Source organism: Symphalangus syndactylus, chromosome 15 (assembly GCF_028878055.3).
Source record: "Symphalangus syndactylus isolate Jambi chromosome 15, NHGRI_mSymSyn1-v2.1_pri, whole genome shotgun sequence".
In the NCBI taxonomy this organism is placed as follows: domain Eukaryota; kingdom Metazoa; phylum Chordata; class Mammalia; order Primates; family Hylobatidae; genus Symphalangus; species Symphalangus syndactylus.
The window spans coordinates 88635915-88650578 of NC_072437.2; the positions used below are offsets into that span (position 1 = coordinate 88635915).

Genomic DNA, 14664 nt, shown 5'->3' on the forward strand with positions numbered 1-14664 from the left:
CTCTTCTTATTAACATTCTAATTATTCTTTTTGTCATTTTTTCTGCCCTTCGCTTTCTTGACTATTATGATCCAGTTAAGAGATTGGCTGTTACATCTAATAGTCAAAATTTGTTATGATTATGATTTTATATACTCAGTCCTTGCTTTGTTTTACTTGAATCCTTGCCAAACTCCATGCTCACCATTACTTCTTGCATCCCAGTTCTTTCATTTTGTAATTTTCTTCTTCCATAAGTACATCCTTTAGTAGTTCTTTCAGTGAGGAGCTAGTCAATTTCCCAGACTTTATTTCTCTGAAGGTCTATTTTGCCTTTACTCTTGAACAAAAAAAGATCATAGCTAGACATATAGTGAAACTTCAGAACACCAAAGACAAGTCTAGAAACTTAACAACTTTAATATATACACATGTGGTATATGACAGAAGCAGCATTAGAAATTAGTAGTCTTGGCCAAGTGTGGTGGCTCACACCTGTAATTTCGGCACTTTGGGAGACCAAGGCAGGCAGATTACTTGAGGCCAGGAGTTCAAGACCAGGCTGGCCAATATGGGGAAATCCTGTCTCTACTAAAAATTACAAAAATTAGTTGAGTGTGGTGGTGCATGCCTAGAATCACAGCTACTTGGGAGGCTGAGGCAGGAGAATTGCTAGAACCCAGGAGGCGGAGTTTGCAGTGAGCCCAGATTGCACCACTGAACACGAACCTGGGTGACAGAGCAAGACTCTGTCTCAAAAAAAAAAAGAAAAGAAAAGAAATTAGTAGTCTTGGATAAATGGGCTATTCAGATAGATAAAAGACCTAAATGTAAAAAAAAAAAAAAAAAGCAATATTGTAAAAGTTCTGAAGAAAGAAAATAATATCTTTATGACATTGGAGTGGGGAAGTACTTATTACATAAGATTTTAAAACTTATTACATAAGATTTTAAAACCACAAAAAGAAAATGAACTTGAATATCTTAAAATTTAAAGCATACCTCTGCACAATAAGTGAAATCATATAGTAAAAAAGCAAGATACAAACTAGTATATTTGCATATTACATAGCACATACAATTATTAGTATATAAACAATTCCAACAAATTAATGAGAAAATGTAATAACCTAATTTTTTAAATGAGCAAATAATGTGAGTAGGCAATTTATAGGAGAAACTTGAATAACCAATAAACGTGAAAAATTGGTTAATCTCATTAGCTGTCAGATAAATTAAAACTAAAACAACATTAAGTTGACACTTTACACTCATTGACGTGGCAAAGAAAACATTTCAATGTCACAACACAGAATATTGGTGAGAATGTGGGAGAAGAAGAGCTCTTAAAAATCATTACTAAAGAGTAAATTTCTATAATCACTTTGGCAAACAATTTAGCATCACTTAATAAAGATGATAACACACATAACATACAATCTAGGTTGTTCCACTTCTAGTTACAGATCCTGGGGAATGTCTCCAGTGTGTGTAAAATGGAAATAGACACAGGCATTCATTGTACCACTTTTGTAAGTATGTAAAAAGACTAACAACCTAACTTGATGAGTGACTAGATAAATAAAGTATGGCTTACCATAGAATAGAATACCATGTAGCAGTTAGAATAAGGGTACTAGATACAAGTCAACATGGAAAAATCCTTAGAAAATGATCTGTGTTAAAAGCAAGTTGCAGAATGCCACTGCTCAGATTCCCTAGGAAACAGACCCTGTGACCATGAGAAGCATACAGAAAGTTTATTAGGGAGTGTCTTCAGGATTAACACCTGCAAGAAGCTGGGCACAGTGGCTCATGCCTGTAATCCCAGCACCTTAAGAGGCTGAGGTGGGTGAATAGCTTGAGCCCAGGAGTTTGAGATAAGCCTGGCAACACTGTGCAACCACATCTCTACAAAAAATTTAAAACTAGCCATTGCATGGTGGCAAACGCTTGTGGTCCCAGCTACTTGGGAAGTTGGGGTGGGAGGATTGCTTGAGCCTGAGAGGTGGAGGTTGCAGTAAGTCGAGATTGCACCAGTACACTCCAGCCTAGGTGACAGAGAAAGACCTTGTCTCAACAACAACAACAAAACAAAACAACAAGAACAACAACAAAACAAAACCCTGCAAGGAGTGAGGAAAGCGAGACTGGCAGAGGGAGAAGTTAAACCACAGTGCAGTTGCAGCAGAGGCTTCCGTCAAGCCTGTGGGGAGCTCTGGAGCTGGGATCTCCCTTTAGAGAAGTCCTGAGTTGAGGAAAGAAGGCCAGATCTTCCTATTGAAGAAGGGATAGGAATTGTTTACTAATAACTGTACGTGCTATGCAAATATACTAGTTTGTATCTTGCTTTTTTACTATATAATTTCATTTATTGTGCAGAGGTATTTTTTAAATTTTAAGATATTCAAGTTCATTTTCGTTTTGTGATTTATATTTTAAAATCTTATTTAATAAATACTTCCCTACTCCAATGTCATAAATGCCCTATCCCCTCTCCCAGCCAACGGTCAGTGGATGCTCGTAGGGAGGGTGTGTGACTTTGGGCAAGGCTTATGGCCAAAGGGAATTCTTGGTGAGAGATTCAACTGGAAGCTATTCTAAGCTTACATCTCCAAATGAGGGAGCAAGTGCCTTGTCCTGAAGATCTGGTGGGCCACACCACAGTGTCTACCACCCAGAATGATCTGATTAGTATTAATACAATATTTGTGTCATTTTATAAACACACAAAAAGCAATATGCTAGTTATGTATATATAAATACACTAAAAATTGCAAACACTTGCATGGGAATTATACATCAATTTCACCATCATGGGTACTAATGAGGGAAAATGGAGGTAGAGACGGAGGTAGGGATGAGGTATCTGAGGCTTCAGTTATTCCTTTAATATTTATTCCAAGAAAGATGGGAGGAGGAGAGAGAGAATGAGAGAGAGTCAAAACAAACATGACAAAACGTAAAAATCAGTTCAATATTACGATACGGTGAAGTTAGGAATATGTTATTATTTTTGTACTTTTCTATGTCTGAATACTTAATTATTTAACCCTAAAAGAAAATATTAGAGAATATGTCTCAGAGAAATAAGAACTTGAGAGTCATTTTTTTTTTTTTTTTTTTGAGACAGAGTCTCGCTCTGTCACCCAGGCTGGAGTGCAGTGGCGCGATCTCGGCTCACTGCAAGCTCTGCCTCCCGGGTTCACGCCATTCTCCTGCCTCACCCTGTCCGAGTAGCTGGGACTACAGGTGCCTGCCACCACGCCCGGCTAATTTTTTGTATTTTTAGTAGAGACGGGGTTTCACCATGGTCGCGATCTCCTGACCTCGTGATCCGCCCGCCTCAGCCTCCCAAAGTGCTGGGATTACAAGCGTGAGCCACCGCGACCGGCCTTTGAGAGTCATTTTGTTAGGCCTTAAGTGGTCATTGGGAGAGCAGAGATTGACATTCTGTGAATAGGTCTCAGGGTCTTAACTGTAAAATAAATTAGATTATTTTAAGACTACCTCCAATTTGAAAGAAAGACTTTCAATTTTATGAATGTTTTGATAAAATCAGAGCTGTTGATCAATGAAAGCTTTAATTCTGTGAAGAGTGAAATAGTCCTCCAATTGGATCAGCTCTTTAGTTATTACAATCAAGTGTCAACTTTGTTCTTAGCTGTACCTAAGGCATATAGACCACTTTCAGCAAGCACTCACTAGATTGACCAGCTATTATAAACTAGGCACTGTTCTAGGCACTTGAGATAAGACAGAAAACAAAACAGATTTTTAAAAAATTCTACTTAAAAGAATGAAAAAACAAGTCACAAAGTGGAAGACAATATTTACAAAACACATCTTATAGAGGTCTTATATCGAAAATATGCAGAGAACTCTTAAAACAGCATTAAGAAAGCAAACGATGCAACTTAAAAATGGGCAAAAGATCAAAACAGAAACTTCACTAAAGGTGGTGAGGATGTGGAGCAGCAGGAACTCTTATTCATTGCTGGTAGGAGTGCAAAATGGTACAGCCACTTTGGAAAGCAGTCTAGCAGTTTCTTACAAGCTAAGCGTAGTCTTACCACACAATCCAGCAGTTACACTCTTTGGTGTCTATCCAAATGAGTTGAAAATGTGTGTCCACAAAAAACCCTGCACACAAATGTTGATAGCAGCTTTATTCATCACTACCAAAACTTAGAGGCAACCAAGATGTCTTCAGTAGGTGAATGAATAACTAAATTGTGATATATCCAGACAATACAATATTATGTGGTAAAGAAAAGAAATTAGCTGTCAAGCCACAAAAAGAGGTGGAGGAAATTTAAAGGCATATTGCTAAGTGAAAGAAGCCTGTCTGAAAAGACAACATGCTGTATGATTCCAACTGTAAGACATTCTAGAAAAGGCAAAACTATAGAGACAGTGAAAAGATCAGAAGTTGCCAGTGGTTCAGGGATGGAGGGAGGAGGGATGAATAGGTGGAGCTTACGGGATATTTTAGGATTATCTATGTGATCCTGTAATATGGATACACGACATTATACATTTGTCAAAACCCGTAAGACTGTACGAAACAAAGAGTAAACTTATGTGAATAATAATGCATAAAGATTGGTTCATCAGTTGTAGCAAATGTACCACACTAGTGCGAGATATTAATAATAAGGGAAATTTAGGGAGGTTAGGGTGAGATGGGAAAGGGCATATAAGGAAACTCTATGTACTTTCTACTCAATTTTTCTCTAAAACTAAAACAGATCTAAAAAATAAAGTCTACTAATTAAAAAAAAAAAAGAATCCTTGTCTTTGTGGAGCATACACAATGGTTGGGGGAAATAAGTAATGTGTTTATAGAAGACTGAAATACTAATACATTCTATGGAGGAAGATAAAAAACAGAGAAAGCCAATAGAGAGGGGGGAGTTGCCATTTTAATTGGATGACATGGAAGGCTTCCATGAGAAAGGACATTTAAGAATCAATAAAAATCTCAAAATGCTTCCACTGGATGGGCACGCCAGACCTCATTTTCAATGAAGCATCTGTCAGAGGCTCAGGAAAACACTAGTGAAAGGGTAGATTAGATGACAACACCTAACCCTTGATCAATGTTAACAGTACTAAAAATGGGACCACGAGACCTCATGTGCCGCCTGATGGAATGCAATCGGAAGCACACGATAGTTCCTATGGAGTATTTGCCAAAATAAATGCATCTGAATCTAAGCAAGCTTCACACTCAGGCAGCAAGCTCATGAAAAATAGAAATGAACAAGTTATTAGATTAATGGGTTGAATGAGAATGCGATCAGCAAAATCTGGCATGCCGGAAGTTCTACAGGACAAAGGAACAAATGTCTTCAACAAACAAAAAAATGGCTAAAAGTGGAGAAGTGGGAACTTTCATAGATTAGAAAATACCTAAGAGACATTTCAACCACATGCAATTTGTGGAATTTACTCTGTGATTTCAACAGGACTGTAAAATATATTTGAGAAAATCGGGGACATTTGAACATGGACTGCATAATAGGTGAAATAATAGAATTAATGTTAATTTTGTCAGGTATGATCATGAAATAGTGGGTTTGTAGTTTTTAAAAATGCTCATCTGTTAGATTTATATACTACTGACGTAATTATGGATAAAACAATATGACATCAAAAACGGTGAATAATAGATAAAGCAAGATGGACAACTGGGGCTGGACCTGTGCTTGGTGGGTCTTTGGTGTACCTGGTGGGTCCTGAGCATGACCCCGGTGGTTCTAGGTGTGCCCTGTCAAACTCCTGAACACTCCTCTTATAAATGTGCAAATATTTATAATCAGGTTTTTTTAATATAAAAAGAGCCTAACATTCTATGGCGACATTATGTGTAAAAAAATTCCTTTGGATCAGTTATGTGAAATATTTGTTAAAAACCAAGAAAAATGTTAAAAATTGTTGAATTTGAATATTGTGTAAATGAGGTTCATTATACTGTCTTTCTACTTTTGGATGTTTGAGAATTTCCTTAATAGAACAATTTTGAAAGTCTGGGAATACTAAGAGATATTAGAAAAATAAAAGCAACAGTCTAAGACTGATTTTCAAGGTGTTTTGTTTTGGGTTAAAGACAATTTCTTTTAAAAGGCAATTATGTGCAAGTCAAATATGCACAACAGATACATTTGGAACTACCTGACTGTGATGGAGTCACTCTTCTCCCCTCTGCCCCCAGAGATACAGCACATACAGTTTGAAGTTAGTTCAATTAAGGTAACAATTTTCATTGTCTACTAAGTCAACGACTCTTGGTCTTTTGGAATATGCTGGATGCTTTCTAGTATTTACTAGAATACTTGAGTAGTAAATACTTTCTAGTATTTACTAGAACTTGGAGTAGCACAATTCAAAGGATTCAGTGAATTAAGAATACACCAATCAACAATAATTGCACTACAGCTGACTAACAATATCTCCTGGTATCCATAAAAGACATTGCCAATGAATACACTATTTGGTTTCCCTATCACAGTGTCACAGTGTCACACAGTTTGTACTCAAACAATTTCAGTACAATTCTTTACTGTTCTGACTGCCTGTCTTTTATGTTTATGGCAAAGTCCCAGTGTGTTCCAGTCATTTCTTACTTTCCCTGTTACTTGACATTACCTCTTTCTCAGTGACTCTCTTCAACACAGTGTCACATAATATGATCATTCCAGTCTTCTACACTGAACAAAAAGTTCAAAATGGGAGCAAACATAACCTTTACACATTGATAAAAATGTGGTATCATTAATAGTCCATTAATTGGATGTTATGCTAATAGGTTTGATCATCTGAAAGCTATATACCTGGATTTATCTCCCCAGATATACCTTATTTATCATCCTAAATACACCATGAAGACCTAAAAGAAATATGAGCTAATATTATGCTCTAAATATAATTTTTTGATATAAGATATGACAGAATAAAAATTGTTTGCATCTTTTTTGAAAATCACTATGGAAGATGTGTGTCCACTGAATGACTCCTGTAAACCTATTTAAGTATCACAGTAGAGTTTACACATAGGAAAATGTTTGCTTCCTTTTGTTTATAAATGATATGTTTCTCTGTGTTACCTTGACTTTCACATATGTGAGAGCTAAACTGAAGCTACCATAATTAATTTAGGTTTTCTTACACAACGAACCCTGCTCATTTCCATCCCATCCAGCTTTATTTAATGATTCTATTTATGTATCTGTTGTGGACATCTTTTATTTTGTCCCTCCAGCCCAAACACTGCCTCTTCTGATAGCAGCAGCACCTTCTTTTAGATAAACCCTTCTCCCCACCTGTCCCAACTCCAACCTTGTCATTTTAGTAATGCATTCAACCTCTGCCTTCTGCCACTCTCAGACCATTGCCATGGTGTTTGCCAAAGGCCAGAGTCTTTGACTAGCATTATTTCAAATTGAAATCAAGGAACTAATGAAGGAGGCATCTTCTTGACCAGTGATAAGCCAGATGGCCACAACCTCCAAGGTGTGAAAGAATGTGACACAGAAAGACAGACAGACCAGAGTCTGAGACAGCTACCTTCAGCACCTGGTACTATTTGCTCCCAAACCAGATATATCCCTGCCCATTCAAGGGTTAGGTTACCTGAGCCAATAAGTGTTCCTCATGACTCCAGTGAGTTTCTGATTGGGTTTCTGTCACTTGCAATCAATATCACCCTGCCTAATACAGAGTACTTCATTGTGAGCTGTCTCAAGTCTTTTGCAGAAGCCTGCAGAGGAGACAGAATAAAGTAAGACCATTTATTTAATAATTTATTTACTTCTTTATTTCATATAACTGGTTTATTTCCAAAGTTTATTTGCAATATGTTGAATGAATATATAGATATTGGCTCCATTAGAAGGCCATCTTGAGCCTGGGCAACATAGGGAGACCCCCTCTCTACAAAAAAAATTAAAGAAAAAATTAGCTGGGTGCAGTGGCACATGCCTATAGTCCTAGTTACTCAGGAGGCTGAGGTGGAAAGACTGCTTGAGGCTGGGAGGTTGAGGCTGCAGTGAGCCATGTTCATGTCACTGCATTCTAGCCCAGGCAAAAAAAAAAAAAAAAAAAAGCCATCTTGGCCATCTTCAGGAAGTAATATCCAAGAACTTCAATTAAATTATTTTTTAAGGTAATTGTGCTTCAACCTTCAACACACTCAACTCCTCTAGGCTCCCCAGCTTCTCTGGAGGCCCATGTAATGATAAAGTTCTAGATTGGCATTTTAGTATATCTAGAAGTGCAGCCTTTCATAGATAAAAGGAACATTTGAGGCCATGCAAGTAAACTCATCAGTTTCTGTATGACATCCGGAAACCCAGAAGTGTTAAGCCATCTGCCTAATATCACACAGCTCTCCATCACATCCCAAACCTGAATCAGATCCCAAACCTGAATCTAGCTCTTCTGATACCCAGCTCAGTGACTTTTCCACTGCACCATGCCCCCAAAGCCCTTTTCAGGACAGACATTAGAAGAGAAATAGACTTTGCTTTTCTTTTTAAAGCTATTGAGGCAGTTCTTCAGTTTCATTGCAAGGAAAAATGGATCTTGCTCATGCAATGAAAAGTCTTGCAGTTTGAGAGGCTACTGTATGGGAGGACTGCCTAATGAGGGTCCTCAGAGCAGACTGCGGTGCGATAACACTGGGGTACGATAAGCTGGGGAGAGAGCATTCTGAGTCTGGCTTAAAGGGGTCCACAAGGGCCCTTAACTTCCCTTAGTTTTCTTACTTTTCTAAGTATACTTTTTTGCTAAGTGAATATTATAATAATAATAATAATAATAATAATAATAACACCTAATGTATTTTACCAATCTCCTACAGTTATAGGAAGGATCAAAAGAAACGCGTGTGAAAGTACCTGGTAAAGAGGGAAGTGAATATTCTGTCATAGTACCAAAAATGTCCCGTTTGGGTCATCAGACAGTCTGAGATTTTGTTTTGTCTTTTCTAAGAACACTCCATGCCTATTCCAACCTTCCAGCCTTCCCTTGCCTGGAATGCCTTTTCCCTTTTCCTCCATGTCATGAAAGCCTCTGCATCCTTTAAACACACTTTCTTTGCTTTGCTCTGAATCCCTTCAGTGGAGTTTGCGGATCACTGTTGCACGCTGCTTTCTCTGGTGATTGCTTTGGACTCTTTCTCCGGTCATTGCTTTGGGCTCTTTCTCCCTGACTAGACAGTAAACCCCTTAAGCCAAGAATACTATTTTATATGCCCTCTCCTCCCAGAGTACATTAAAAAAGCAGTGGGTGCCAGTAGGCAGATGCTTCTTGAGTAGCTTAATAATCCCCAAGACAGCTCTTACTTGCTTGCAAAAGCCAATTGTGCACATCCCTTGCCAACTTTGGGTTCAGCAATGTCAAATGGATGGCTTGAAATTGGCAGAGCTCAGAGTATTTACACCACAGAAATTGGCAGATGCCACAGATGGTTTTTCTTTTTTCCCTGAGAGCCAACTATTAGCATTGACCAGCAGCCCATGCACTAAGGCAGATATAACATAGGTCTGCAACAGAGAAGAGAACATAGTTCTTAAAACAGGAGTCACAGCTGGTATAGCTCCAAAGGAGATGGTGGAACAAGTCTTACAAAGGATGCCCACAATCAAATTAGAGCTCCACAAATCTAAGTAACTAGAAAAAAAGCTGCAAGACCTTTCTACTTTAATATCAGTGATCCCATGTTTTTGTCAAGAGTATTATTAAAAAGGTGATAGACACATGGAAATGGGAGAGGTAAGGGTGTTTTATCATTATTGTCAGGGGTGTAGAAACAAAAGCTTTAAAATTCTTTAAAATATATTTGAGGGGGAATACAATGGCTTGACAAAGCTTTATAATTACATAATTAATTATGGGGGGAAATGTGACTGCAGGGCCTTTGTATTTAAGTCTCACTCAGCATTCATGGCATCGAGAATTTTCTCCACTTTGCTATAAAAAGGATTTTGTTTTGAACAAAGAGAGAGAGCTGATATAATGTCATGCATGGTGCAAATGGCAGCATAAGAAAGCTGAAGGTTGAGGTGACCAGCCAGGGGTGACCAGAAAGAAAGTGGGGTGGGGTGGGATGATCCACAAGCTTTCCTATTAGTGTTTTTTTAAAAATCCTTTTTCTTAATGTAAATTACCCACTGCATAAAACAGTATAACATTAGACATTTCTGATTTAAGGAATAGGATCAACGTAAATCTTATATTCCACTTATATGAATCAATAACTTTAAAATAGATTATTTGCAAAATATCTGCCTGTAATCTCCTAGCATCTTCACTGCTGTGCACAGCCCCCACCCCTCCAGCCACATAGGAAGCAGGTGGTGTTTCCTGGGCAGGGGAACATGGCGCTGGGGGAGGTGGAGCTCAATTGTCTCTTGATCTTGCCTTTGGTGGTTGCATCCTTAGCTGAAGCCCTTACCTTGTTTTCACAGAAATCACTCACTCTGTGAAAGAAATGAGAGTAAAGGAAGGGAAAGAAAATTAAGGAAGGCAGAAGTGAACACGGAAGAGAAAAACCATAAGAAAGAGGAAATAGAAGGGCCATGGTTTTGAAATACAATGCCTGGAAAACAGAAAATGAAAACAGAATAAAGGAATGAAATTGTAAAAGCTATGAAACAAAGTAATGAGAGAAATAAAATCAACTCTGAAAAAAATAGATGTGATTTATGACAAATATCAGGAGAGTGACTCAAGAGCATCCTGAAATCTCCTTGATTGTACCGAAGGGAGACCTGGGCTTCTTATGGTCACTGACATCTGTAAAATAAGAATGGTAGCTGTAAATTTTGAAACGATGAAAAATAACCTTGTAGCAGAAATCAAAGGGAGAATTTGATCTAATATTGGCCAGAATGAGTCAAATACATTCACTTCGCTAAAGTGCTCTGCATTGGTCAGCTGATTTTTCAGATTCTATGAGACCATTCGAATTCCAGCTCTGCTTGGTATTCTCTCTTTTTGTAGTGTTGGGACAAAAGTCTTACAAATGTTTATGCAGAGAAATCAGTGATGTTAAAAAAGCAATCACTTGTATGAAAAATTCCAAAGACAGCACTAACATGAAATGATGAAAATGCCAAAGATATGAAAAGTAAAGACAACTGTTACAAGACGTAACGGCTCTGAGTGTTTGCTTTTATGTGACAGATGTTTTTAACCAAAGCTCAACACTGGCAGTTTGAGTACACTTCTGATTTTAATTTGTGTTCTATCCCCTTTTCGTATTGATGTCTACTCACATCTGTGAAGGCTCTGTAACCTGAATTTGACAGGGGAAAGTGAACAGACTGCTTTTGGAGTGCTTCAATTAGGTCCACGTAACAGACTGTTAACAAAAATCTTAAATAGCTATTCTAATCATCAACAGCAATCTTACACAAATTAAATTAGGCCCAAAGGGCCCGATTAACTTTAAAATGCCTTACAGGCATGAAACATAAATTTAACTTATTTTCCCCCTTTGGAGTAGAAAGAGAGTTGTTCAGTGTGACTCAGATGCACAGTTTAAAAAAAAAAAAAAAAGCATGCATGCTGTAAAGACATGGAGAAAGGGTTTCATTTTCTTTTTCAGGAAACCACACTTACAGGCATTGAAATTCAGTTAGGCCACAGCCATGCTCCCTGTTTACATGCAAAGTAGATGCATTAAGGTTTTTAAGGTTTTAAAGTAGACGCATTAAGGTAGAGTTTTTGCAGATGGCCCAGCTACTCTAATCAGCTCAAGGAAGTCCTATTGCTAAAGAAAGGAGACATATATCAACATGCATTAACATTAAAATGATGCCATCAGAAGAGGTAAAAGTTGAACTAGAATTTCTGCAGTTCAAACCCACCTATCAAGAAATGGGTTAGATTCATGATTTAAAATTATACCACGAATCAAAGAAAAAATACTTTTTTAAGTGTCTGCTCTTCTTTATTTTAGCCAAATCTCTAGAGGTCTGTCCAAATATATTTCTTGAATTTTCTTGAACCAGCCAGCAGGTTCATCACCTGTGCATTTGCTGTAGTCTCCAATCCTCACATGTGTTTGATAGCTTTTCTTAGGCAACTTCCTTCCAGCTGCATGGAACATGTAATTTCAGCCCAAGTCAACAGCAGTGAATGAGAAACCCAGGTGCCAGGGAAAGGCAGCCTCCCAATAGATAGAAAACACCTGAAACTGGTGATCAGCAGCTTCTGGATAAGATCTCAGGAGTTGGGCCAGTGGGTTCAAGCATGCACACTCAGAGGCAAAATCGCAGAGTTTGACTGGTATATGACCTTCTAGGAGCAATCAACTGTTAAGAGAAGAGCGCTTCAAGTAAGCATGTGTACAATTCCAGTAAACACACTGTGCATGCGGCCCCTCCCAAGCACTAGCACACAAGTGGTCAGCCCACCCCAAGGGAAGAATCAGGGGAGAAGGGACCCAAGACCCTGGAAGTATGTCAGCATATAAAACTCAAAGTCATAAGGTCAAACTGTGCACTTGATCTCCCAAGTTGCCTGCTTGGCCCTCTTCCAAGTGTACTTTACTCCCTTTCATTCCTGCTCTAAAGCTTTTTAATAAACTTTCACCACTGCTCTAAAACTTGCCTCAGTCTCTCACTCTGCCTTATGCCCCTGAGCCAAATTCTTTCTTCTGAGAAGGCAAGAATTGTGGTTGCTGCAGACCTATACAGATTCACCGCCAGTAACACTTTCAGCTCTTACAAGACTATTGTAGACATCCGTGCTTGTCAACAACCTCCTGCTCTGATGACCTCAACGTAAATTTATTTCATCAAACAGCAGATGCTCTCTTGTCCCACCAGCCCAGACACCAGTGGGTCAGAGTCATGGAAGGTTTTCATTTTCTGCAAAATATTCATTAGTACTTTAGAGAACCAAAGTAATTTTCAGAAAACTACCTATTTTCCAAATACCTCAGAGGAAACTGACCATATCTGGATCACTGGTGATAGAACCTAATTAGTTGAAGCTAATGGCAGTCTTCCATCCCCTGAGATTAGTACAGGGATGGGCACCATAATCCGAGATGAAATAAGCAGAATAAAAACAAGGACTCATATTTCATGTTACATTGTAAACCAGGAAGTATATATCCCCCATGGCCACTGGCAGCCAAATTGCAAGCACAAGGAGAACCAGTCTTAGGATGAAACTAATGCTGCCCTACCTTTGAAATCCAGTTATGTAGATAAATGTTCTTATTGCATACACAAGCTTGAGTCAGGTATTTTGATTCCTCGTAGGTGAAACTACTTAATTAATTTAAGTGGTCTTATGAGTAATTTGTACTCCAATGTCTCTGAAATTTTCCTAGAATTTAACTACTAATCCCAGAGACTGGGCCAGAAGAAGCTCTAAGTAGTAAACAATATAACGCAATGTTGTCCTCTTTTTCCAGTGCTAGAGCATTGTGGTTGACCCAAGGGTGTGAGCTCAACTCTTTTAGTGGGTGATTCTCCCAAGATAATTCTATCATTATGCAACTAGACTTTTCCTACCCACCTGAAAAATAGGCCCTGTTATGCCCCACAATGTCAAGCTAGGCTCATGCTGGAACTCTCAAAACATGAGCAAATGTAGTTTTATAAAGTTTGAGCTGAAAAATGTTGTGGTTTTTTTTCTTTTAGTTTATTCAGCTTAATGTGCTCTTTTTAGATAAACCTACAATGGGGAAATGACTTGACTAAGAAAGCAATAGACTAGACCTAGAGATAGGACAGAGCCCAAGGCTTCAGTTCTGTGCTCGACTTGCTGTCCTGGTACACTGAGGCTGCAAACTCATTTCCAGCACCCCTTCTCAATGGCACTTGAGCATTATATAAACACTGTATTGGGAATCTGAAATAAAACTGTTAAGAGTCTATAGTTAAGTCATCTGAATTTCTTATTTTTGCCATATTAGCTGTTATTACTGTTACTGGTGTTTTCTGAGAAATAACTAGCTCACAGTGCTTAGATGCAGTGAAAATCTAAAGGACAAACCATTTGGAAAAGAGTTTAAAGCTCCAAGTTAAGGTTCAGCATCAGTTGTCCTACTGATATTGAGGTTATCTGATTATACTTAGGCTTCTTAAGTGTGTCCTAAAATAATCAAGTAGTCAGTTAACAAAACACCCTATATTTTAATATAAAAAAGCATAAATAGCAAGATGAACTTTTATTTTATACAGAATCCATATGAAATACTTAATTATGAACGTTGCTGCTAAAGAAGTCTTTGAAATGTAATTTTCAATATATTCTTGACCTATTTAAGAACAAGTAGAAAGAAAAGATGTTTCTTTTCTCCGTCCTCAAATTTAGAATTCTCTGGCTGATTTTTAAAGCATTTTGTAGATCACATCAAGTTAAAAAGCTTCTGCACAGCAAAGAAAATAATCAACAGAATGAAGAGAAAACCCACAGAAATATTTGCAAACTACCCAACTGACAAGGAATTCATAACCAGGAAATGTAAGGCACTCAAACAACTTTATAGAAAAAAAAATCTAATAACACAATTTAAAAATAGACAAAAGATCTGAATAGACATTTCTCGAAAGAAGACATGCAAATGGCAAACAGGTGTATGAAAAGGTGCTCAACATCATGATCATTAGAGAAATGCAAATCAAAACTACAATGAGATATCATTTCACCCCAGTTAAA

At 37.9% G+C, this 14664-nt stretch overlaps 1 long non-coding RNA gene across 1 annotated transcript in view; it reads right to left on the reverse strand.

Annotated features, from left to right (window-relative positions):
• LOC134732662 (uncharacterized) overlaps window positions 1-14664 on the reverse strand; it is a 27780-nt gene continuing 13116 nt past the window's right edge. The window contains exons 3-4 of the long non-coding RNA XR_010116059.1: window positions 7615-7741; window positions 1-319 (exon numbers count right to left, since the gene is read on the reverse strand). This is a non-coding gene — a long non-coding RNA (uncharacterized lncRNA). The remainder of the gene's footprint in view (window positions 320-7614; window positions 7742-14664) is intronic.